Source organism: Pomacea canaliculata, linkage group LG13 (assembly GCF_003073045.1).
Source record: "Pomacea canaliculata isolate SZHN2017 linkage group LG13, ASM307304v1, whole genome shotgun sequence".
Lineage (NCBI taxonomy): Eukaryota > Metazoa > Mollusca > Gastropoda > Architaenioglossa > Ampullariidae > Pomacea > Pomacea canaliculata.
Genome location: NC_037602.1, coordinates 6525328 through 6552798, shown reverse-complemented (window position 1 = coordinate 6552798; position 27471 = coordinate 6525328). Strand labels below are relative to the sequence as shown.

The following is a 27471-nucleotide window of genomic DNA, read 5'->3' as shown; positions in this document are numbered from 1 at the left end:
AGAGTAGTAAAATGCATTCCTCATAAAATGCTTCTCGGCAGGAACACGTGCGCCATGCATGAACACATATTTTACAAAAAACAAGCAAATATGCAAACACAAACAATCGCGCACACACACAGACACACACAGAGGCAGAGATGGAGAGGTGAGGAAGAGAATTTCATGCATGCACGTGAGTACCGAGTCACGCGGGAACTTCGCACATCGGCATGAGGCTAACAACGACTTGGGACCTGCTATAGGGCCTCGGTGCTGCCCCCATGTGGAGACCACGTGGGGCAAAAATCTGAGGAAGGGACTAGGAACTCTAATAAGCATCGGACCTTGCAGCAGCAGAATCTGTAAGACAATTTTCTCCCAATACTGGTGCATGCATGCACTTCATTCTATCCATCCTCCCTTTCTGTTTATTCCTTATTTTTTTCCTTTCTCTATTTTTTTCTTTCAAATTAACGTAGGCTGAACATGCTACAAGCATGATTCAAAACTGATAAATCAAAAACAAAAAAAGTCTACTCACAACTAAAAGGTTGTTTCTGAGTACATCGGTTGCATTCAGTGTGGAAGAAGCATCATGAGCACTTGATCATATTTTTGAGGTGCTCATGACTATTTTTTTCATGTATTTATTTATGTTTGTCTGTTTATTTGTTTTTGTCTCTCTCTGACAAATACACATGCACTCTCTCGCCCCATAAAGTTTTTATTTTTACTCTGCACATAGAAGAACGGACACCTTACATCGCTAATGCCCTCCCCGGGACATAAATCATCATCAGAAGAGGAAACTGCGGCTTGCAGTCTGCTAATGCGAAACAAGAGCAAGACAACAGCTGTTCGCAGGCTTCTGGCCGGTAATCCCGAGTGTAAGGCAGGTGTTTTTGTTTCTTTTTGTTCCTGTTGTCAAGGTAATCAGTCTCAACAAGCTGTTGAACAAGCTGCGGCGTCTGTAGACAGATGTTCACGAGTGGAAAGCCATCAGCCGCCACATTTTCCATTCAGCTGAGGCTTACTCGTGGAATTTCCTACACTTCTTGTTAAGTTAGGTATTTTGGAGAAGATCTTTAGCTTGGCCAGAAGGACACAATAATCCCTTGGTCTTTATAATCTCGTTCAGAAGACAAAAAGAGAGGTGAGCATTAGTATGTGTAGCCTAATTAATGGCATCCTCCCTGATTTCACATGATCAGTCTTCTTTACCGCAGAAACTATAATAAGTACTACAAAGAAGAAAGAAAATGACGAGGAAGAGGAGGAGGACGATAAATAAATACAAACATTTCAAATCCCGAATCTGTGCAAGTCATCAAGTGGATTAGTCCGTCAACTGTGAAACTTGTTCAGGGACATGGACTCACCTCCTTTCCTCCTATTGACAGGGACCAGTGGATGAAGTCTTACATTAGACTGACTTTGGAAGCTTCGGGAATGAGAAAATCCTCCCTTCGTGCCGTTCAGTTGATGTCGCTGATCCTCAAAGAAGCGGGGCTCGTGGTGTGTGTGTGGTGTGTATGTGTGTAGGTGTGGTGTCTGTGTGTGTAGGTGTGGTGTCTGTAACGCCTTTTCTCACATCTCCAGTGTTTATAATTCATCTCACCCAAGTCTTCTTTTTGTCTTTTTTCTCTCTCAAAAGTTCAACGGATCATTCGCCCCGGCAAGACCGTTTCGCCAGCAGAACAGTGGCCAATAATCGGCGGTTCAATCGCCAGACCTAGCTCTTAACGATTGCCTCGGCGAGCTGACCAAGTGCCAATAACGGTGTCACGAAGGTGATCCCCTCTTGTCCACACATGACAACATCAACGCACTTCATGGCCAACCGTTAGTGGAGGCAGCAAAAGCATGGCGAGAACCGATCCCTCTGATCGACAAGTTCTCGATTGTCAGGCACCGCGCCAAAACATGTGAGAAATGTCCTGCGACAATCCGGAAATGACATCATTATTGGCTTGCTGCGCTTCACTTCCACCCCTCAACCCTTTTGCATCCATCGCCGTTGAACCCCTTGAACACCCGGCAGTAAAACACACCGGCGAGGACGAGAATCTGAAGCAGATCGCCGTCGAGGGCTCAAGCAGACTCCCAGACCGGAAATTGCTCTCATCGTTGCGTCAACGAAATCTCTGTGACTTACATCGACTGCCGTCTCTACCTTGGTCCTCCCAAGGCAATGAGGTGTATCATGTGTGCCTACACCCGGCTTTCTCTTCGATTGAAGGCGGGGTTACGGTCACAGAGTTTCAACAGTAAGAGAAGAAAGATTCTTGAGAAATGGATACGATGTGTGAGAAAAAGATGCTTTGTGTGTGAACGCGTGAGTCTATATTTTTATTAAGTAAATTACCATTAAAAATAAATTAATAACCGGATTGGTTTTTATTATTTAGCTGTGATTATTTGCTTAGTTCCTGGCTCTGTAATAGTAAAAGGATAAAAAGATAAATGTCAGCACCCGATTACTTCTGCCTACACATTGCTTGACAGCAAAGACAAAACGACGAATTGGTTTTAAAAAATAAAAGAAAATAGAACAATCACACAGACAAACAACTAACCAAAGAATCAAGGGGAAAATACTCTCCACATCGTCTAACCATTCGCTTTATTTCAGTTTACACACTTCTGCGACTCCTTTGTTTGGAATGAAGAGAATATAGGATTGTGTCACAAGATGAGATAACCACACCACAACAAAAGAATTTTCTTTTTTAATGAATCTTTTGTCGTTGGAGAGAACGCGGTTATTGTAAGAGAATTATTTTTAGTGGACATATTTTTTTTTCGATTCTATTTTTTTCTGAAATTTCTAAGAATTGGCGAGGAGGACAACACGTGCATCAAAGCGCGCAGTCATGCAAGTAAAGTAGGGAAAGAGGGAGGGTAGGTGCTATTTTTAACAGAATCAATATGACGGTAAGTTTTATACATCATGTATGAAAAATACATCTATTTAGGTTACAATGTTTTTGTCTCTCTTTTCGTGGGTGTGTAATTCGTGAGGGTGTGAATACCTAAATTTGTTTTGTTCATGCGAGTTTCACAATCATTCGACTTTTTATACACAAAAAATACCACCAGATTCCGTGGGTCGTGCTATCTGCCGTTGATGTTATTGATGGAGAGAGAAAGAAAAAAAAAAGAGTACAGCAGGCAAACCTACTTCACTCACAGCGAAAGTCACGCATGTTAAACTAAAGGGGAGTGAGTGAAGGTGAAGGTGGGTGATACCTGCCATACATCTCCCTACATTCTACACAAACTCATCCTTTCTCTCACCCACACCCACCCATATACATGCATTCATATATACGGACAGAAAGAGAAATATATACATACATACAGAATACATACATGTATATATATGGACAGGCAGACAACCACAGGATGACGCGAGAGTGTGATGGAGCTCCTGTATAGTTGTGCCCCCGGTGAACTCTCGTTTTGCTTAAACTTTCCTCGACCCGGCGAGATATGGCAGCACTTTGTTTCCCTCTCTTTATGTCCAGCCATGTCGGCCATTACTCTAACGGACCGCTTGCTTTAAAGGCAACACAGGCGCATGCGCGATTACAGCCTGTGATAAACACTCACGCCTTGACTTTCACACGCATGCGCAGTAACCCATCTCGCACCATCTACACACGATCACCAACACACGCGCGTGATCGCACGCTAACACGCAGAGGTTTCAGTGTGTTCGTAACTGCGTTTACAAACAAAAAAAAAAATAAATAAATAAAAAAGATGCTGCGCTTTAAAGATGAAACACTAGTGGTAGCTACCGCCAGTCTTTCTCATTTGCAGGCCAATGATTTCATTTGGTTTGAATTTGTATTTTTCGGAATTCGTCCTTGCCGCTAATAATGTGTCCATACATTAAAATAAAATTCTCCACAGAAATAAAAAAATCCTTCATCACAGCGGTCTTTTGGAGATGAAAATTACCAGAAATCCCACGTGAAACATTCAATAACAGCCTCGCGAATTGAAGTTTGCGGGTCCTGCCGATCCCAACATTTAGTTGTGAGTGGCTGAGGTTCATCCGAGATGTAAATTCGCCAATGGATGTAAAAATCATAAGAATGTTTATATTTTTTGCTTTCTGAATGTGAAGTTTTCTCTTCCTTTGGTTAACAAAGGCTTGCTGCGTGTCTCAGTGCAATGATGATGACAAGATGTTGTTTCTGTGGATCCCGTTGTAGTGTTGATGAGACAGTTTTGTTGGCCTTTTGTTGGCAAAGCTGTGCATTGTTGTCCACAATAATCAAATACAAGGACTGATGCTGCGGACTTCTTTGTATTATTGGTGATGGACGCCATTTTTATGTCTTATCCTGTTGGGACACATTGTAACCTAGTAATTAACTGCTTCAAAGTCGATCGGTTCTAAGATTGAAAACCTCATCCCACTCGTCCAACAGATTCACCGACAAGTATTAGGCGGATTAAGGTTTAGAATCTGCCTTTATCATATCATGCTTAGTGAACCACCTAATTTGCATACGACCCTTAGATTACAGAGTGTTTCATGCAATGTTTAGTTCAGTGGACTCTGGGATAATTCTTGCTGTTAACTTTGAATGACTAAAGAAGCCATTAGGACAAAAACCACAGAGACCAGTAGGTCCAGTTAGCAATGGCGACACGAAGACCAGTCTCAATAGCTTTGTTTCGGAAGCAAGGTGAGTTTGTACATTTCTTATATTTCTTATCCAAATATACCTGCTTTGGAGGCAAACACTGTCTTTATTTCTCGGTTTGTAATAAGTTATGTACCCACCATGACTCTGTAACTCATTAAGGATCAAAGTCAGTCATTATTCTTCCTCCGATAAACTAAGCGAAAATAGCTTATCAGGACAATCTGTTCTTACTTGAGCCTGTTCGTCGACATTTCAATTAACAACAGATCCTACAGCTGTTCCTGTCGGCATCGATGAACAATAAGATAATAAATTTTACGACTGGTAGAAACAAAATAAACAAAATATTTCCTGAGGTTTAAAATGTCTATTTTGAGATTATTGTTCACGCTCGAGTTGATGCAGATTACTGTGTGTGTGTATTTTCACTGGCATCAAAAGTGTCAAGTGGCATCAGAAGACACAGGAGGGAAGTTCATAAATTTTTGTTGCTCAGCCTCTGCTTGCAGACGACCGTTGTTGCAGCAGCAGGAGGGTGTCGAGAGAGTTTCACAGATTCCGCTCAGCCTCGATCGATGAGCTCGGGTAGTACAAGTACGGACTGACGGAACCCTCGCTGTTCCTCCCTGTCCCTCCCTTTGCTCCTGCTGTGTGACCTCCACTCACATCGACCGCCGCGCGCCACTTCTGCAGGGGCCGACAACTCTAGTGGCTTCCCGTCATACCCTCTGCGGATCGATACCGGAACACGACACTTTGCGCCCCCTATCGTCGGTTGTAGCTAAAACCTTATCACTAGTCAACGATTATTTTTCTCGATGCTTTGTCTGTGCCTGGTTAGTGGTTGGCTTACTATTCGACTTTTGTGAGTAGGTCTTCTTGGGGAGATTACTCAGTCTGGTATTCTTGAGTGATTCTCGGTCTTGGACATTGTTTCCTGTATGTTCCTAGATTATTAGAATATTTCTATGGCAGCGATGGAGATTCGCTCAATAAATTTTTTATTTATAATTTATTAAATCTTTTTTACATGAAAATAGTTTCACCGAATAAAACATATTTTGCCTTTTACAATAAATACATTGGCGTGTCAAGTGACATGTTAACGAGCTAAATCACGTGACATCAAAACCTTACAGTACACATGAATAAATTAGCCAGACAAGGATGGTGGATGATGACTTGTAGAGACAAATCAACCAACTGTCAGCTTCAAGTATCTTATTCTTCATCATTCACATGCTCTACATCGCTAGCTGGGCAGAAAACAAGTTTATTTCAAGAACAAACTTTACAGCTCGTGACGAGTTCAAACAGAGGTCAATGGAAGGAAGACATAGAAATGTCAACTGTCGTTTAGAAACAATACAGATCCTCGAATGAAAAAACAGAAACAATGCATTCTGGTTTGAAAAATTGAGGAAGACCGCAGGTATCATCGTGCAAAGTCTGTAAGAAAGCAATTTCTCAACTGCAAGCCAGTGTTATTGCTGGCAAATACCACTGAGTCTCAGGCACCCGGGGTATCGAGATCATTAATAACCCATCAATGCGGGTTGATGTGGTAGTTATAGCTGGGCAGATACCCGGATTTATTGTTCAGGAAAAAACATGGCGGCGCGATTGCTTATTAACAACTGTTGTTTACTTTTTCTTTTAAATGAAGTCTGAGTTGTCTGACTATCTTAGCGACTACACTGAAGTCGTCTTATTTTTGTCACAGGGCTGTTGACTAAGACTAGGATTATTCCTGCTCCGTTCTCGAACTTTCATCAAGCCAATAATCATTCCACCTGGTTGCCATTTTCAGTTTGATTGACTTTTGACACGCAGGTACAACATCGGGTCACGATGATCTAAAGACTCAAAATGTCAAAGGTTACTGACTTTATTGATAAACCGGTTTATTGAATGAGGCATACAATTTAACGATGAATAAAAAAGGGTTATTAAAAAAAAAACAACCACCAAATTATCAATTAGATTGAGATTTATGAATCTTACATTTCTCGATATTATTTTTTACCTAAATAATAATTGTTTACTCTCATTATTTTTTTATTCTAAAATACTAGTTGTATCGAATTCTCCTTGTAACATTTATTTCTTTGTAAAGCAGCCAAACCAAATTTCAACTAAAGATGAAGTCAGATGATCAAACATTGATATTCACTTATACACTTGTCTATTGTATGCTGTTTGTAAATAATAATTGGTTGTTTTAAAGAATTAATGTTGGTAAAATATCATTTACATCTATATAGCGTCTGTCAGAATTATCTTGTAACATAGTAAACAGTTCATCACAGAATCTGTTTGTCTGTGAATGTCTTAAGACATACGAAATATTTATATGCATAGACACGTGTTCAACAGAATCTCTTACACACAAACACACACGAGATCAACAGACGCGCGTGCACACGCACACATACACACATTATATATATATCACATTATATAGAGATATACACATAGATATACGTATAGATATATGCATAGATATACGTACAGATAAACAAAACCATGCACGCACAATAACACAATCAGCAAGACACAAGAACACACATCTACACACATACAAACACACACAAGATGCAGTCCACCCACTCACTCGCTCACTCGCTCCTCGTTCAAGAAGAAGCGGCCAGTCCTTCAGCCCCTAATTTGTCTCACAGTCTCCCCCATCTCGCCAAGTCCCTCAGCCTCAGCAAATCCGGACAAGAAGCATTACAGCGCATCACTCAGCGATAAGTTGCCAGATACTTGAAAGGGATCGGCGAGGGTCTGTTTCTTACAAAGCTCGGGCGAGCAAGAAACATCTTAAAGAGTTTTGTCGGACACTGTCTGGCATCAGAACTCAGCCAGTCCTATACCCAGCCATCCTTCTTGCCCAGTCTTCCAGCACAGCCATGGAACAAATAAACGATCAAACGAATTCCTTTCCATGGGCAAACAGGCTTTTAAAAAATTAAATACTCTTTGGAATTCATGATCATCAGGGAAGGCAGTTCTACCCTCATCCTCTCGCTCACGGAGAAAAGAGAGAGAGAGAACATGAGAGAGAGAGAATGAATCATGTTTGTCCAGTTGGACCGTGTACATGAATACGATGTAGAGTTTGACTATTGTCACTGGTAACAATAAAATGCTAGCTAGATAAGGTGTGGTAACACAGAAAATACGGGGCCTCAATTCATTTATTATTCCTCGTTGACTACGTGGTATCATGGTTATCTGCCCGTGTTGAGCTGTGTGATAACGACTTGATGATGTTGTTGATGAAATTGTGTGCTTGTCTCTGTGAGAGCTGAAGGCAGGTATTTAAGTTATGTGTGAGCCAACGGTATGGTTTGTAGTAAAACCAAAATCTCGATTATAATAAAATGGTTAGTCATGCACATGCAGATACAACTAAATGAATATCAAACAATATAAACAACATAGTTTAAATACCTTCCTGTCCGTTTGCCTTCCTTCATTATCTGTATTGAAGTGAGGTAGATGAGAATTTTTAAAAAAGTTAGTAAATGTTCCTGCTTTACGAAATGAAAATAAAAACTAAATAAAGATAAGTAAGAAAGGTTTTTGTATATTGTAAACTACAAATACACACCTTGAGAATGACACCAGTGACACATTTCAGAGGACCACCCACGTCTGTTAGACTGTACTAATTGAACCTGCTCTCCCCCATCCCTATGGCCAGACTTTCAACTCGTCAGCTCCATGAGAAAAGGTCTCCCTACACAATACCCTACCTGACCTGACCGTAAGATGAGGCAAGGCAAATCTGTGAAATGGAAAGCGGAAGTTGTTCATCAAAGAAATAACATTATTTACAGTAAATGCCTCGTACAGGGGATCAACAGTCTCGTGTTTCTTTTCCAAACAAAAGACCGGGTAAGTTGAGACGACAATGAATGAAAATGAACTAGAAACTGATATCAAAGCCATAGTCATCATCATCATCAAACTCGGGAATGTAGAAAGGAAACGTGTCACGTGTCTATTTTTAATCTACCTTTAAATACCACATCATGAACCCGTGACCTGGCCACCCCACCAGCATCACACTACAGTTGGATTGTTAGCCACTCACCTCCAGGGGGACCATACCCTGATTAGCCACCACCCACACCAACAGCTAATCAAGACAGCAAGTCGCAAAAATGCAATGAAAGTCAAAGAGAAAGCGTGGGAGGGTTTTTCTGGAAAACTTGCAGATTCTTCTGGTGAGAGGAGATGCGGCCATCACACAATGAGGTTTATCAGGAAGCTGCACGGATGCTGGATGCACGCGCGGCACGAGCAGCACCCGTTTAGAGATTAGGACTTGTCCAAGATATGTTTGCAAGGAGCAAACAAGAGGACATTAGATGAAGATGAAAGGATTTTGTGATGAGAACATCCGCTTAGCCTCTCTTTAGACATGATATCTTCTCTCTTTTATTTATTTAGAATATACACATGATGTCTATCCAGCTATCTCTTCTTTTCTTCAATCATCTTTTTTCATTCATTCCTCTTGTCGAATTCTCTTGTCTCTCACTCACACACATTGAAAGGTAGATGTGTTATTCTTCCTACTCTTGGCTTTCACAGAAAATGTCAGCACGCAAATGGAACTGTTAATTTGTTTGCTTGCTTGTATTTTCAACTCTAAATTTTCAACCTAAAAACTAAATTCAATTTGTAACAGCTTCGCCTGTCATGAAAATTGTAGTTTAATGAGAATGAGTCTCATTCTTTCGTGGCTGCACATGCGTCAGTTTGAAGTGTACTTTTCAGCAAATGTGTTTGTTCAAACATTGATGATTCTGGTGGAAGAAAACTGGATGACACAAAGAGTATTGGATGGATGTATTACTAGTCACACTGAACTGTAGCAGCACTTAGACTGTAGCATCCTGACTGTATCTCTATCTCTCTATCCTGTGAGTAGCTGCCATACGGATGTTTCTTTGTTGTAAGGTTAGTAAATGTAGATACAAAATACTTTAAATAAAAAATGAAGAGATAAACGAATAAAAGGTTATTAGCTTTCTGTTTTTGTTGGTTAGCTAATCAATTCCTAATTAGCCAAGTTAAATTGAGTTAGTTTCTCTGCTCGATTTTCTAACTTGTTAAGGTTCTTGTCGACTACTGAATGATGTAAGAAGTACAAGAAGGGAAGACATACAAAGAACAAAGCTGATTGTCGCAGAAATTTAAGACTACTGAGACATTGAGAAAAACAAAACTTAGCTGATTAGAAAAAATACTCAGTTGAGTAGTAAAGTCGTCTGAGGGTTTTCCTATCAAACATTGACAGTTCACATTTCAAGCACTCAGTCTTTAAGAGGTTTGCCATGGAAACGGTGAATCGAGGAGAATGGAAGGGGTGGAGAGTTGGTGTTTTAACTAATCAGTAACTAAGGCTATATCATGGCAAACCAGCCAACCCTGTAAACAAATGTCAAATTTAGAGAAAAAAACAGCTTGCTCAAGACGAGATGTGAACCAAGGACATCCAATCTTCACTGTGCTCCTGACAGACGAGAAGACCGGTCGAACTAGTGCATGATTGCAGCTTCTGAAATTGGGGATGGCCAAGGTAGGTAAAGGTGTAAGGAGATGGAGGGGTAGGTGGAGGAGCAAGAGTAGGGTTGCCAGGGTGGTTGCGTGGGGAGGTAATGTAATGTAACACACGTTCATCTAACATCAGCGTGTTGATGACGGGAAGATGTAACACAGTGCGAAAGAACAAAGACCTGTAGTAGACGCTGATAAGAAATAAGGATGAGTGACACAGAGTACGAAATACTACATCCAGATACCGAGCCCTTGTTGAACCGATCGCGAGCGAGGCTTGTATTAACCTTTGTGAAGACCTTTGACCTCCGCTTGAAGTTTGTACCTGATCCATCTTTCTTTCTGTGAAAATCTCCTTCCACTTGCAAATGTTCTAGAAATAATTCGTGTCTGTTAGAAACCCTGTTCCCAGCAAAAGCTCCCTACAGCAGCTCCGAATTTGTTTTCAACAAACGGATGCAGAAGAAAGTGAGTTCCGGTTGCCAAAGCACGCGCAAATATTTCCCCGAACCAGGATTTTTTTAAATGTGCATTTCTTGAAGCTTCTTCATTCATGTCCTGACAGAGAATAACATGCCTGATACTTCTTCGCAGTCTAATGACAAATCTTTGATGGAGCCTAACGGTGGTCTTGAAATCTGAGAGGCTGAAGTGAAGCTGACAGTGCAATCAGCGGGGTCCTGGTGATCATTGTCTTTCACGACTGGAGTTAATTCCCTTGGGCAGCTAAAGAGACTGACTTGTTTTCTTTTACACTTGTAGCTGTAGCTACAAAGGGAGTTTTACAAAACATTCATTCTTTCAGCCGCCAGAAGTGTCTGACAACAGTTTAAGAGGTAATCACTCTATGGTCTCTGTGTTTGCAAAATTTAATTCAAGATATTTGGCTTTCCTATGTCTTGAATAACGCAATCATTATTTATTTCAACTAAAATTCAACAAATTTTTTAAAAATGTGTAAAACAAAAAGGAAGCGTTTAACAGCGGAATGATAAAAACAAGAACAGTAATATAAATATACAATTTAAACTATTACCATCAAGATAGAAACCAAAATACGAATGCTGCCAGATATATCACATGAAGGTGCCATAGGTCTCAAATGTCTGTAATATAATTAAGCATTGCTACTGATACTCTACTTCACAAATACAAAGAATATTTATCAAAGGTATTATTCTAAAAAATTGTGCATATCGAGAACTATAGTAAACTTCGATGTTACCAAGACTAACAATGGCGTCCTAAGCACCATTAGTCTCATTTCCATATTTTTCAGTTAAAAGCTGTGTCCTTTACAAGAGAATGGTAAAGGAATCGACCATGAAATAATTTAGAAGTGAAGTGAAGGTCTCACCACCAGCCTACAAAAGATTGTCATGAGAGTTTGCTTTTGTCGTGCTGCAAACTTTGCATGGTCAGGTTGTTTACAAGGTGTCAACATACGGGTCCGTAGTTACAAAACGAGAAGAAGTCGCAGGACTGGAGCAAACTGGGGAACTCAAGGAAAAGCATCTTGTTTCCGAAGTTAACAAGCGGTATTCAGAATTCGTGGTCACATGTTTCTAGTTGCTAAAGCTTTATAACGACTGTTTCAGGGGTAAACATTATCTGTGGAGTGTGGACCACTTTATAACTTTGGAAACAGGATACTTCCCTAGAATCCCCCATGTTGCCCCAGGACAATGACATCTTGCTTTATAACTACTTCCCCTGTTTCAGTTTCATACTATAAGAATTTTGTCTTCTGGACTATTGGTGATCGGAGATAATATAGTACACCGTCGTACTCACCATCATTCAGCGTATGTAAGTGTATATACATATAAAATCAACTACATTAAATTCAATTACTGGACATGAAATCTTTCAAGTGTTAGAATGCTACACATGGATTATAAGAAAGGCAGAGCCACAAGATGTGAGACAGGCAGACATCTGTCATAAAGTTCCTCACAGGAACACCACACCATGAACATCAGTTCCACTGAAGAACATACTGACGTGCCCTCGAGAGGTCGTCTGCTCACATTTGTCAGGAACTCAAGCACTCCTCCATGTTAAGACACAGAAAAGGGGAGACAAGCTGACAGGAACACCCCGGAGTTGCTTGGTAACCTAAGACTGTCAGGATGCTTGTGTGGCCGCCGTAAAATTTGGGATGTGCGGACAAAAAGGTCAGACATCGCGGGAAGTGCAGCCCTTGCTTTCACACGATGAGTACAGCCTGTCTGGCCCCTCGCTCCTTCTGCTCCTCTGACCTTTCTTCCGTCCCCTGCCTCTCAGTAAAAACCAGTTCTGAGTAAGTTGCCATCTCTTCCTACTCTCTTACAACACTTTCATTCTTTCTTCACATCTGTGAAGCTCTTCTTTAGTGTACTATATTCATTCTTCTTCTTTTCTTTTTTTACTCCTTTCCTTGTTCACTTCCTGTTCCCTACAGTTGTTGTGTGAGGTCTCGTAACATCCATACTATTACTGTCCCCGTCTGCACTCAGGAAGAGATAACTAACGCTTCACATCATTAACCCCTTCGGCTGCCAGGGCAGACACTTGTGTGTTTACAAAATAGCATTTTCTTGACACCACAGAAACGCCTTCCCCAAGCTTTTCTCATCCTTTTATCCTGTTCGTCTCTCCTCCTTGCCCATTAGTCTCCATGTTTCTTAACGTCTGTAGGTCAATCGTGTCGATAAACCGGCATTGGAGGAGTTAACAAGTTACAAATTATTTGTAATTTATATTATCATTTTAATCTTGGCCACCATTTCTACTTCAGTTACATCTTTCCCTGGCTACTTGCGCAGCATCCAAATGACCGCGCATCCCGCCAGTGCTGTCACATCCGTCATGAACCTCCCTTCCTCTCCCACTGTCCCCCTCCTGCCCTTGTTGTACCCGTCTCACAGTCCCCCCATTACCCTTGTCGCATCTATCACTGAATGTCCAAACTATCCCTTGCAATTTCACCCCATCCAGTGTATCCCACTAATAGCACAGTACACATGGTGACTGCCTGGGCAACGGTAGATAGGACTGAACAGCTTGGCTACCCATCCTCTTTCGATAGTCTGGATGCCAATGGCACCGACCTTCAGTTCAGAAACAATCATCCGTTCGAGAGATACCAGTTGCGATGGCAGCTTTTACAATAAAGCATCACAGTTTTTACAGCTTGCAACAATCGTACCCGCGAGCAGAAATTGTTAATACCATCCCGTCTTTCTGCTCAGCCTCGTATAACAAACAAACAACCCATTCATCACTCTTTGGCATCGGCCTATTTGCACCTCGTTGGTCGTGTTTCTAGGATATTCTGTGAGCAGAACACTGCACTCTTCGTTTACGGTTATAGAGCGCCTGGCAGGCATGCGCACAAACAGGCAATCAGCCAGCGCCAGCCACCCACCCGGCCAACCAGACCAACAGGTGGATAGTATTATGATGCAACTTGATATGTAGGTGTTCGTTGAAGCATGGCTATCTGTTTGCAAATAAAATATAGATAAAAATGAACGATAGAATATGTTTGAGTGATATAAGGTAATACTTGTGAGCAGAAATTAAAATCTACTACAGTGCGAAACTTTTTTTTCAAATGGCTGGGCTGAGCCCACATTCCGATTCCCGCCTACACATATTACTATTTACCAAAAAAGGTGCAAGACACATAGGTAAGAGCTTCATATAGATACGCTAGAAGGAAATGTAATAAGGAACATCTAAGGGCAGTCGTGACATCAGTTTGACCTTTTACAGTGCATGGTGAATGTTTTTATATACGTGTATCTAGACAAGAGTGGGAGTAAAGCTTAGCTTGAGTAAACAACATCTTGTAGTTTTATCCTGTAGCTGAAAAAAATTGCATTGTATTTGACCTCTAACCTTGTTTGCCCTCAGATTAAGTGGACAATATTGTGGTCACCCAGGGTACAAGTACTTCAATCCATGATAAAAAAAAAACAAACCGTTGGTATAAGTAACAGCAGAACACGAGTAGTTCGACTTTTAACCAAAAATGCTGAATAACCTGAAAATTTTATATCTTCATTCATTTATCTTGAAACAACACACACCCATACGACTTTTTAAAACACCAAAAGTCATAGCCCAACTTTAGAAACAGAGAAGATGCTGAAGTCAACAACTAAACAGATTATATCACCAAAGTTTGATTAAAAGAGTCTGGACAGCCAGCTCTCCTGACGCACTCACAGCAAGTGTTTGCCACCTGCGTTTTCCATTTTCTACACAAGCGGGTAGATTTAACAAGCTACCCTCTCATCAACTCTTCTTATCTATGGCTTCTTCGTTCCTGCTAATTATGCACAGCTTTCGCATGTCGGTTAAAGAAGGAGAGTAAAACAAATTGCGAAACGATTCTGCATTCCGAACTTACAAAAGAGCGCACAAGGGGACTGAAGCAAGGGTCGGTTTTTCACCCTCTGTTGTTTCACCATACATCGTTCTTTCAACTAACCCTTCACGCTAATGTGTAAACGAAAACATTACTGTGGTGCGATCATCACTTCTACAGAGCATGTTGATGTCTGGGGTAGAGGAAAGAGGGGTGGATGTTGTTTTTTTTAAGTCACGAGGCGTGCCTGAGTGCAGCTGTATCGACATGAGGAGGAGAAGGACCTCAAGATTGCGGCTTGGCTGCAACACGGTTTTCACACCTGAGTCAACCTCAAAACTAATTACAGGTTTCAGCAGGCACGAGCACCGGCAGTACAGACGAGGGCAGCTAGCGAATAACACGAGGTACCATGTACATCAGCTATTTTGGGGAAATGGTGCCAGTCTGGACAGTTGAAAAAAAAAAAAGGTGAAGGGAGGTTTTGTCGCGTGTTGGACACGAAGACATTGAGCACAGAACCCTTTCATTTCTGTGGCGATCGAGAGGAACAGCAGACGGGGGAGACAGTCAGCCGTGCAAACGTGCTCGTGGACAGACATTTCACACAGTCCGTTGGCTCACGAGTGTTAGTCTGAATCATGTTGACCAGTTAGCGATACATTCGTACAGTTCTGGTCTATTCATTTCCAGACTCGTACAAAATTATCTACTCGTTCTATCAACTATTATTAGTACATTTGAATTGGTCTTGAAGAAGTTTTGCTACCACAAAAAACTGCTTGAAGTTCTCTTTTCTAATGTTTTTAGTTGTTTTATGGTGAGCACAGTCTTCAATTATAATGTGAATTATATTGCAAGTATTAATGCTGCCTTTCTTAAGCACCGATGCTAAGCCTCGTTCTGGTTTCAACTATTTCTTCTAAATAAAATCGATCTATGTTTTAGGTGCATTTGCCAGTTAATCATTTATACACTTCAGAAATAATTAAAACACAGAAAGTGAAAAGCCAGTGAAAAATGAGTGATATGAAAATGTGGTTTAAGATCATGAGGGGTGTAAAATTGGTTTCATATTGGACCGGGTAGACTGTACTACGTTTTAAAACAATCAACAACATATACTTAATATATGTTGACAGGGGTTCGGTCAATCGAAACCAAAAAACTGAGACCATGCGCTGTTCAAACGAATCCGCGTACAAATTGTATTTATTCCTTTATCTCCTAGCACCAATTAGTCTACAACATTAAAGAAGAAATTAATTTAGCAAATTCATCACAACAAAGTTATATACACCTGTCTCAATTTCTGAGTAAATGAAAAAACTCTCTTCAAGAAAAAAATGCATTAGACTGAAGAAACTGGGAATACACTTGAATGCATTCCCTCTACCAAACCCCTGGTGATGACCATCGTCCTTTGGGAGGCTACTCTGTCAGCTTAGTCTCATCTCTATAAATAATCTGCCCCTGTCACGGTATGATGAATAAACTCTCGAACCTAGCCTACGGCCTCGCGAGATCTCGCCCAAGCGAAGAGCGCAAACAAATGAAAGCCTGGGCGCGAGATTCCAGTCAACACGGTGTCGTCCGTTAAGATTTCACCAAATATGGACACCGGCGGACACTTTGTCCAGAAATCTCCTGAGAAATGAATAGTGTGACTATAATCCTGCAGCTTCAATCAACTGGATGCCAGGGGTTCGTTTCCACGCTTCAGATTAAGCTGTACACTGTACACTGTTGTATGACGGGATTGCCTTGGCCAGGATTTTTGATTGGTCACATTACCGTACATGGTAATATATGTCTTTTGTATTTCTTTCAGTATGAGAATTTTCCAGTCAATATACAGTGTCGTCCGTTAAGATGTGGCCAAATATGGACACCGGCGGACACTTTGTCCACAAAGCTTCTTAGAAATGAATAGAGTGACTATAGTCCAGCAGCTTCAATTAACCAGATGCCAGGGGTTCGTTTCCACACTATACCCAGTTGTATGATTGGATTGCCGTACTGATTTTTTTTGATTGGTCAATACCGTACATGGTGATATATGTCCTTTTTTTAATTCCTCTTAAAAGATTTGTTCTTCTTTTTATTCTTCCTTTTTGTTTCCTGTTTTTCGCTCTTTCTTCCTAGACCTACTCATATGAAAGTGCAACATATGCCACCACAAGGCTCTTTAGTGAGTGCTTCCACCGAGCCTCGTTCCTTTGGCTAATACTGATAATAAATGTGTCTGTTAAACAGACAAATAACTGCTTTCAAAATTGTAGTTTTATGGTTTCACAGCAGGTTTCTTTTTAAGTTGTCCTCCAGCTCCTGACACATTACATCAGTTCCCAGAAATTTTACTGGGTTAAATTATTTTCTAATAAAATGCCTAATGGTGCCTTTCTATTTGTGCTTGATGTTTAAATATTTATAGACAGGCTATTTTAACTCTGAATTACTCTTAGGGATTCCTCCATCGGAATGTTTAACTTCCACTTGTTTTTTTTCCTTAATAGTATTCATCTAGGATCAGATAATTACATGGATGTTCTATGGCTACTGAGTCAGCAGGAGTCGGTGGTGAACAGGTCTGATATGAAGATGCTGTCTGATGTGAAGTATACAGCTGCTTCAGTCTACATGCTTTTGATAGTATTTTTCACAGCTGGCTTAACTTTTGGGATAATTATACACTTATCAACTGTAATATAAAGAGCTCTTTTTTAAATAATGAAGGAATTCCGTTCAATTGAGGAATTCATGTTTTAATTTTTGCATTTTCTCCCAAAAATATATAGCAAAAACAGAATGAAAAACAATTAGACTCTAAAATGACTTACTTTCTAGACAGTCGTAGTAAAGCTATCAAAAGTCTTTCTTCGTTTCTATTTTTTTTTAAATCGTTTATAAATCAAAATTATGAACAAATTGTAAAGCATAGAAATTATTGTTCCTACGTAAATTGATGGTAACTATATCTTACCTCTAAATAAGCCATAGCTGTTGATCACAAAACGAAAAAGTTAACATAAAAAGTTGAAAGAAAACTTTAAATAGGAAGATAGATTTTCTTAACTACCGAAAAACTCATCGTCCTTATTAAAGGTAGATAACTGTTGTTTACATTATAAAGGTAGATAACTGCTGCCTAGACGCCTTAATTACCCGAGTAGCTCAGCAAGCTTCCACCAATCCACCCAGCTATCGGGAATGGGTACCTTCCTCGACTACCAGTTGGGGAAGGTAAAGCAGGGAGAGAAAGATGGGGACAGGTTAGGGGACCACCTTTACCTTTACCCTCCTTCTTCCTGAGAGCACCAACTTTTAAAAAAACGGTATAACTGTTCATAACCGCGAGTAAAATCGCTGTAAACTTTGGAAGTATCACCTTTGTGGCATCAAGTGTTTTAAGTGGATGTTCCTGCAGTTTTCTGTGGATTTGTCCGTGTGTATAATTCTCTCGCTCACACTCACGAGCCAGTGACGGATGAACCACTCTCCCCGAGTGTGAAAGGTGCAGGCGGCGAGAATGGAGCATGGCTCATGTTGTCACAACCACAGAAAGACAGATGTTTCTCATTAGAGCGGAGGGCAGAATATTTTAACTTGTGAGAACAGTGGCAGCGGCGGGGATCATCTTTCAGCAGGATAGATGTGTCTAGGATGGCGTTGAAAATAGAGTCCCTTTGTGTTGACACCCCATAATATTTCTTTCTCAAGTAGGAAAATGTGGGACATTTCTTCACGATAAATGTTGCCGGCGGAAATTTACTCATTACAAAAGCAATATACACAGGAGAAAAAAGATTTTGACACTTCTACTTAAACCACACATTGAGTCAGTGTGTGTGTGTGATAATAATTTATTCAGTTTTTGGAAGGTGTCTGGTTCACATGAACATCAAATATTGCTGGTTCCAGCTTTATCAACATTGGGTGGCTGTACTTAAGCATCACTTTTCTGTATTAAAGGTTTACAAAATACTAAAACAAGGTTTCAGCATTCTACCCTGCGTAACCAAGTGTGGTGTAGTCATGGATATCTATCTCACTCTCAACCATTTGAAGTCTATTGTACACATACAGATAATGGTGCCATAATCAACTTTTGCACATTCACAACCCACTGAACTTTACATTTATCTTCTAAAAGCGTTTCTTGTCCTCCTTTGTCGTGTTCTTTCATTTACTTGATCTTCCTGCTGATAAAAGACAGATTCTAAGTGAAAACCGAAGCAAGAACAACATTTGTAATAACGACGCCTTCCGCAAACCTTTCTTGTCTACATCAAGATCTTCACTGGTTTTGCACTTAGCATGACATGCAAAGCCTTTGTCCTCCCTTCTTACTCTTTGAAGAACGTGTGAAAGCGCCGCACGCGACAAGAACACGTGGACGCCTCTGAACTTTACAAGGAGAAGATGGCTGAGCATCCAGGCGAGAGTGCGATTGGCAAAACAGGTTCGTCTACACTCATCGATGCGTTGTTGTCAGCGAGGAAAGAAATTTGCTCATGGAGTCGTTGTCTGACAGACCAGTTAGGTCACAGAGGGTAGATATAGAGAGGATGCACTCTGGTAGCATCACGTTTCCAAGGGACACAACTGCGTCACTACTTTTCTTAAGAAGTAAGGACAAAGAAGGAGAGCAGCTTCTCTCTATCTACCGTGTCTGATGCTACAGAGGGCAGCCTCTCTACATTCACCCTCTCTGACCACATCACCGAGGTTGATATAGAGAGGCTGCACTCTGGTAGTATCACGTTTCAAAGGGACGCAACTTTCTTAACAATTAAGGACAAAGAAGAAGTGCAGTCTCTATATCTCTAGTTAGGTATCGTTTTCAATCTAATAGCGATAGTGGAATATTTTTTAGAAGGAATAGGCAAAGTTCCCTTAATTACAAGATATCTCTTCAGTCTGAATGAATATTTTTTTCCCATTCTTAATACAAAAGTCACAAATCAAAGAAGTCAGGATTCTTTACCCAGCCAGAATAAGGTTACCGCACTAAAGTCACTAGAACAATGCAAGTGAGATAGCAGGGTGGGCTTGATACACACGTTCTGCATAGTTTTTTTGTTTTTTTGTTCACAAGTTTGAGTTTCTAGCGACCTTTTACTGACAATTAGAACACAGCTGTAAGTCGGTTATCGATGGCCGCCATGTTTTCTACTTTTTTTGTGAAGGAAACCGTACCTGAAGACTTAGTCCACTTTAGAAGAAGAAGATTCTCCGAAACGCTAATAGTTTCCACTTCCTAGAGCTCGCTATGTTCATTCTACAAATTTTGTGGCATGATACCGAGGATCCACGATACACTGATGATGCAGACAACAAGTGGTGGTCGTCACTCGACAACAAAAGCATGGCGGCCTCCTTGTGCCGCCCACAATCAGTTGGCTAGTCGCTACCTTGATGGCTAACAGGTGAGATTACTTCGTGTACCCGGGTCAGTTAGTGCCTAGAGGTGGAGTTTTCACCTTGACTCAAGGTTGCTTTAAATAAATGAAGTCTGGCAGGCTTTGTGTTCATTACTCTTGAAACAGAATGTTCATTGTGCCTGTTTTCACACTCTTGTCTCTTCACTCAACAACTCTTCTCCTCGTAGCTCATCTTCCCTATCCTAGTCGCTCATTCCTCTGCCTTCCAGCTACACAGACAGAAAGACAGTCAGCCTGGCAGGCATACAGACATATGTCAATATTATTTCACTGTGAGTTAGCATTGCTTATCGCATGCACAAGGCAAGGTTTAGTCCAGCCCCTACCCCAGTAAATCACTGGACTCAAGCTTTTCATGGAGCTTTGCTGAGAAAACACTCTGTGGGACTGTCTGATCGATCTTCACTGATCCTGTGCAGGTCATGAAAGCACCGAGTGGAACGCCCTTTTCTTTACACGGGGCACAAAGTTTGCGGCAGTTAGTAGCGATGCTGTTGTTGCGGAACAGAATTAAAATGGATTTGTCGGATAAAACTCCAAGGCACAAGGCATGTAGGAAAGCCGTCTCCTCCTAAACGACCACAAAATGGACTCGCTGGGTGGACCAATACACATGCTGATGCTTTCATTTGGCCATGAGAGCAGAAAATAAATGGGAAAGTTCTTGTTTTTCCTCCTTTTCTCTCTCTCTCTTTCTCTTAAGCACACTTTGGCAGAATTCTTAGCAAATCATTTCAAAACAGTTGATTTCATATCAGGGTCGAATACAAAATATCCAGTGAATTATTTTCTACTTTACTGATGATCGATTTGATTGAAACCTCTGGTCCTCATCCAAAACTCAATAACCGTTGCTACTTGCATTGAAAGGACTGCGGTTTTGTCCCCAAAATCAGTTTGCTTCCTGTTTGTGCATGCAGTTTGTATACAAATAAATTATTTTCTCAATGTATTTTGGGCAACAAATAAAATGGATGCAAAATAGGATAATATCTATAAACTGCAAAATAGTTTGCAAATAAAATAGGATAAAAATAAATAAAAGACCAGCAATAATAAATGAACAGATGAGTGACAGAGGTGAGATAAATACAGGAACAGAACGTAAAGCAATGGATGAAGGTATGAAGGATACTATAAACAGTTGGAGCTGTACTTGATGGTTAACATGACAAATAGTAGTACAAGGCTAATATTTCAGGGTTGATACTTTGTGAACTGAAATGTTCTTAGAGAGCCTTACGACATTGTATTAATATATGATCTTTTAATAATTAGAAGGACCATAAAAATGTCTTAAAATAAAAGACAATAAACATCGCCTTTCTTAAGAAAGATAATGGCAGTGATTGAGTTTATCTATTCTTACTTGTGATGATGTTATAACTATAAACAGAACTCTGGGTGATGGCGAGAGGAAGGAGACCATGATGGCGATGAGGAAAACAACGATGAAGACTACATAGGCTCACATCTATCTGTTGTAGACTTAATTTACACACTTCAGCAGTCCGCAGTTAACCAAAAACCAACTGACATGGCCGATTCCCCAAATTTCACTTTTTCATTAGTCATCAAAAAAAATTACCGGTCTGGCGCCAGCGCGTTAAGCCCTCCAGACTGGTAAGCACTACCTGTTGTCTGAGAAAACAGCGCCACCCTTTGGCCACCCCGCAATCGATGAAGCCCGCAAGTGAAATTACTGTAATTTATTCGAGTAGTCTCCCTTGCATTCCTGGTTCTGCGTAGAAAGCCAGGGGTGAGCATATCCAAACCTTCTGCTTGTCTCCCTTTGACGTTCTGCACTTGACAAAGCTTCAGCTGCTTCCGGTCTCGTCATGGCGAGCTGCGTTCGGGTGTACCCACACTCGGATTTATAGATCTTCCTCCCACTGGCCTGCCAGAAACTACAAGCGCAGGGAAGCAGGGTCATACATCCAAAATAACCAGCCATGGATTCAACCATCCGAATCAAAACTTATGAAAAAAAGAAAGGTAAATAGAGTTCTACATAAAATAACAGCAAAATACAAGCACTAACATCAAACAAACTCATCAGCTACGAGAATGAAAATGTGTCATGGCAACAGCTAGGCGTTCAAAAGCCTTCATTGCTTCTCTTCTTCCCCGTTGCCTTGATTGCTTGTTTGCTTAATTATCTTTCCCTTTTACTCTCTGTCCTCCCGCTGCCTCGATTACTGCTTGTTTGCTAGTTTATTATTTTTCCATTATTCGTTTTTATTGTCCTTTTTCTACCTTGCGTCCTTTTAACTCATTTTATGATTTCTTCCTTTTTTCTTTTGTTAACTATAGCTCTACGAGTGAGAAAATGTAACTCCTGCGATTTAAAAATATTTTTAAAGTAGTTGCTTCTCCCAAAGTACAGAGGCTTTCAAAATATTTGTTTTGTTTTTTTAACTCGTTAGTTTTTTTTAACTCGCTAAACTGTATACATTACATTGTAACCTTTTATATAATGTTTGTTCTTATATTCCTCAGTTTTTCTCTCTCTCTTCATATACTCAGCAGACACAAATATGCACACACATGCGCTCCACCTCTCTCTCTCACATACCCAGAGGTTACTTTAAGCTCACATACAACACACGTGCGTAAGCACAGCTTGTCATGTCAGCGCATGCGCAGGTTTCCTCTGCATCAACACCACATCAGCCGATCAAGCAATCTTGTAGAAAGGCTGGTCTCAACATCAAACCTGGTTAGTTGTGCCACTCGCCGGTAAATTGACACACCGACCTGCTCCAGAACTTTCCCCACGCTCCTCCCTTCCTCCCTACAACATCCCTCCCCTACCTTCTACCTCCGTCCTCCATCCTCCCCATCAGCAGTTCGAAGGAAAGTAAGAGGATGCGGGGGAGGGGAGGGCAGCAAGGCATCAGAGTTACTTGCCGATGGGACATTCGCAATGCCTAGAGTTCAAATAACATCGACTCGGGGCTAAGGAAGACTGATCACAGAGGATCGACAGCGAGACACATTAAGGCCTTTTGGACTCTCGACCTGAGAGTGTAAAATAATAACTGTCGGTTTACAGCGGTCTAAAGTTGATGTTGTTGTTTCGGAGTTGGTGCATCAACACATGAAAGAATTGTTCAGAGATTGTGCAGGATGAGCAAGGATGTCCAGACAAATTTAAAGGTTGTCAAGGTCCGAATTCCACTTTCAATCTTGACATCTTTCTTTTATTCATAATTTCTCATATCTCTCTCTCTCTGTCGTTCTGTTAATATTTAGTGTACTATTTATCCAGTACCTCCCCTCTCTCTGGTCTCTACGATCATCTTTCGTTGACCGTCATTGTTTCCACAGACCTTCCCTCCGTTTCATCAGTCATCGACGTTGTAGTACCCTGCTTTTTTAAAGAAAAAGAAATGTAAAGAACTCCACGAACAATTGTTTAAAAAAATATTAGTCATGCTTCCATTCTTTTACCGAAGGGAGATAATTCTATATTGCATACTTCCCATTTACTGGAGGAACCCTTTGTCACGATCTGCGTGTTTTCCGACCTGAACTTCAAAGGCAGAACGCGATCAAAAGAATTTTTCCGCTCGCGAAAATCGATTAAAATTATCGTTTCAGCAAATTTTTTTTTCAAGTAGTTGACCTTTCTTTGTTACAATGTTTTAAAGTTTCATGTCGTCATAAGCTGTCTTACTTATGAAATTGTGCACTCCTGCATTGTCAACATCTAGTCTGAACCTTGATAAAGAGGTTTGGACGGTTTATTTGACATTAAACTCCTGCCCACGAACTAAAATCACAGGTGAAACGAGATGCTTCAGTTTCCATACACAGTATTTAAGTGCTTCTTACATCAGCAGATGTCCAGAAACCTTGTCCATGCCATTAAAGTGATCCACTGCAAGGTGAGACTTACCTGTCAAAAGGCTAAACATGTTTGCTGCCGGACGGTTTCAACTTTTTTTTCTTTGTATTTCTGTCTATTTGTTGGTCCATCATCCTAGCCTTTCAAAGTCTAATTTTCCTGTCGTCTCAATCACGGATCGACTGTACAAGAATATGCACTTCGCCTAAAACATTTGTGTTTGAGTTCTTACAATGTTGTATAATGTCACGTCAACCGACGATGGATAGGTTACAAACTAAAAAAGGAGACAAACGGATATCACATTTAAAATAAATCAACAATAAGGCGTTGAGCATGAACATATCCATATCCTTCCAAACAAAGATTGATTAGTTGACATTTCTCCCGTAAGATAAGTACCCATAGGGCTGCGGAATCTGATTCTACTTGATACCTTTGACAGAAACATGAGATGCGTTACTAAGGTGTTAACGGATTCTACAAAGTAAATACAACAATGGCGGGCTGATGGAGAAGCATTAATCGTGAAGTACCGCTGAGGTAGGACAAACAACACAGTTCCAGAGACATAGAGTATGGTTACTTCTTTCATCAACAACATGTAATCACACTTACTTGTCAATCAAACAACAACTTTACCAACCGCTTTCTCTTAACGATCCTCTTGTTTTTTGTTGTTTTTTTTTTACCACCAGAACACTTTGTCTCAAGAGAAACAACCTGTTTGTACTGGCATCTCCAGTCTCTTTCTTTTTTTCTTCGCGGTTTTAAGTCTTTTTCGTGCCATCAATCAAAGACAGACATTTGTCGGGTTGACACTGAGTGCGACCAATGTTTGCTGCCACACAAGTTTTGGAGTGTTGCCGCAAATAATCAATTTACCCCCAAGACAATCGACCGTATTTTCTCCTGGGTAAATATTGAAAGTCTTCTCATCCGTGGGAAGAGGAGTTTGACCACGAGATTTAAACACGATGCATAAAAGTTACGACCGCGGGAAGAGGAGGCCACCCAGGTCCTCTCCCCCCACACTCTCAACCTCCGGGTATTTTGCGAGGTCAGATATAGGTCATCAAAGAAAGCATACAATATTTTTTTCACATTGTATGAGTCATCCGTTTTGTTATTATTATGTATTAAAATATCTACCATGTATTTAAAAAAATCAATTAAAAAAATACTCAAAATATTTGTAACGTTGACATTTACTGATTCTTCATATGCTTTACCTACTTGCTGTTGGAAAAAAATCTAGGAAGTATCGGCATATGTATAATTTATAAAATTTAAAATATTGTAATCCTAAGTCAGCATAAACCTTTGTTTTATCTCTTTTGATAATCGATGCCAGGCCAGATGGTCAACTGCGCATGCGGCGCTGTCTTTTCTCTTAATTGTGGCAATTGTTACAATTTTTTTAAAATTTTATAATATTACTCTGTGTGTGTAATTTCGCAGTGAACTTTTAAACCTTTTGATTGTGGGTGAGATAGTGTCTAATAATATAATTGTTTCTCTCCTTTTCAGTTTCGCATCCTTTTTTTATAGATGACTACTATCGTTCATCAAATAAAGTTCTGGGCACTCACGTTTACCTCTAGGCAAAGAGCGCATGTCCGGAAATCGTCTCCCTTTCCTCAGATTACAGAAATTGCATTGTGAAAATGGATTCTGCACAGACTAGACTCGATCTCGCCCATGCCTTCACCACTCACCCAACCCATCTCTCTCTCCTTTTGTTATCCCTCTTCTTTACTCGAACCCTCCAATTGCCCGAGACCGGAGTTATGGAAAGTGAGAGAAAACAGAATGATTACGCCATGATTATACAAGTCAGACCCCTGCCTTCCAAAAGTGTTTTCCATCATCTAAAGTCCATGTCCTCCTGTAGCCTCCTTCTACCCTCTCAGCCACAGTGAAATCGAATCCTGTCATCAAGACTGATTGTCCACCGGCGAGTCCATTCTACAAAAGAAGGGAGGGAGGCAGTGGATGGGGATAGTCTAGGTTTTGGGATGATATTGCAATAAATGATATCACCTAGTACAGATTTACTCCCCGCATGCCAGCTTTAACTACTTCGCAAAAGTCATGAGGCAGGCGATGTGTTTTCATGTCTACGAGTGTCTAGACGGTTTATGTTCACACTAAAATTATTTTGTCTTATTGGCTTTCTGATAATGATACGACTCATTGCTCTTTTTGCTTTATTCATTTTTTGAGAACAAAGAAGTTCCGACACGATAGAGTTCCTTATTTATTTCTCTGAGCCTTTTTTCGGTTTTGTTAAGGTCATTCTTTTATTCGTCTTAGTGAATCTTAAATAGAAAGTTTTTGTATTTTTTGTATATATTTCTGTATTAGATCTCAAATTGTCTGAATATTATTTTCTCAATACACGACATATATTTTTGTTCAGTGAATGTAAAATTTTATTTGCATAAAAAGCTTTGGTTTCTTTTTAAATTGAAGTGCAGCGTCTGGTGATTCGTCAAACTGAAAAGTACACTACACACACATATGTGCCGGATATTTTACCTGGAAAGGAGTTACAAAACTCGACAGTTCTTTATATAATCAGCACACACAAATTACTGCTGGTAGCAAAGGATATCTTTTAATGTTTTTATGAGATTTATAGACCTCTTCAGCTTCATGGCATTTACAAAGTTTCTATATACTACCGACACAGATATGATTGCACGTGCACAAATAAACTCATAAAACCAAACGAAAGTTTACGAGCCAAAGCATTTTCATTTGCTCATCCTTTGAAATCCATGAAGGCATTAACTTGGATACTCGTATGCGAGCTGTACAGTACGATACAGCGAAGAGTACAGTATGATACACATCAATGTCGACGATCTTTTTATTTGTAGTTGTATGAGCCGACATATTCGAAGAACGGTACTCTCATCAACAGGCGACATCAAACCGGAAGTTGTCTACCTTTCTTGGAGTAAACGTTATATACATTCATAATTCTAAAAATCATTCATATAGGCCTCGAAAAGCATACTGTATGTTTCGTCATATACTCATGTGTTTTTTCTATACTGTAATGGACGTTGACTGCTTGTCAAACTTTACCTTACTGTTATAATCTACTTAATATACATTGATGTTGATATGAAAAAAGCTGATGGATTTACTGAAATCTGCGGTTGCCTTAACGGGCTGGATCACACTGATGCCTTGTCCCTCCAGCAATTTGCTTTCGAGAGCAAGGTATATACATAATCTTTATCTTTGTTACTAAAATGTATTGCTCATTACAGTAGTTTCTTAATCCAGCTGTACTTAATGTAAACAATACAGCTGTATCTTAAAGCCTCGACTAAATAAGACAATACAAGGACAAGCACAACGGCTATAAACAAATCAAGATATAAAAGGAAAGATAGAAGATGGAAAAGTTAAAACTGGAAAAAAAGAATCAGGAAGAGACATGTTCAAATTTAAAAGGAAAATGAAGGAAAGGAAGAAAACGTAAATGAAAAAAAAAAGAAAAAAAGAAATGCTGGAAAAGAAAACGAAACTTTTACTGAGGTCGACAATAATCGCAGACGTCGAGGAAAGATTTATATACATCCC

The 27471-nt window shown here is 40.2% G+C and overlaps 1 protein-coding gene across 3 annotated transcripts in view; it reads right to left on the bottom strand.

Annotated features, from left to right (window-relative positions):
- LOC112554581 (zwei Ig domain protein zig-8-like) overlaps positions 1 to 27471 on the bottom strand; it is a 60986-nt gene that overhangs the window by 13921 nt on the left and 19594 nt on the right. The gene's annotated exons all lie outside the window — the stretch shown is intronic.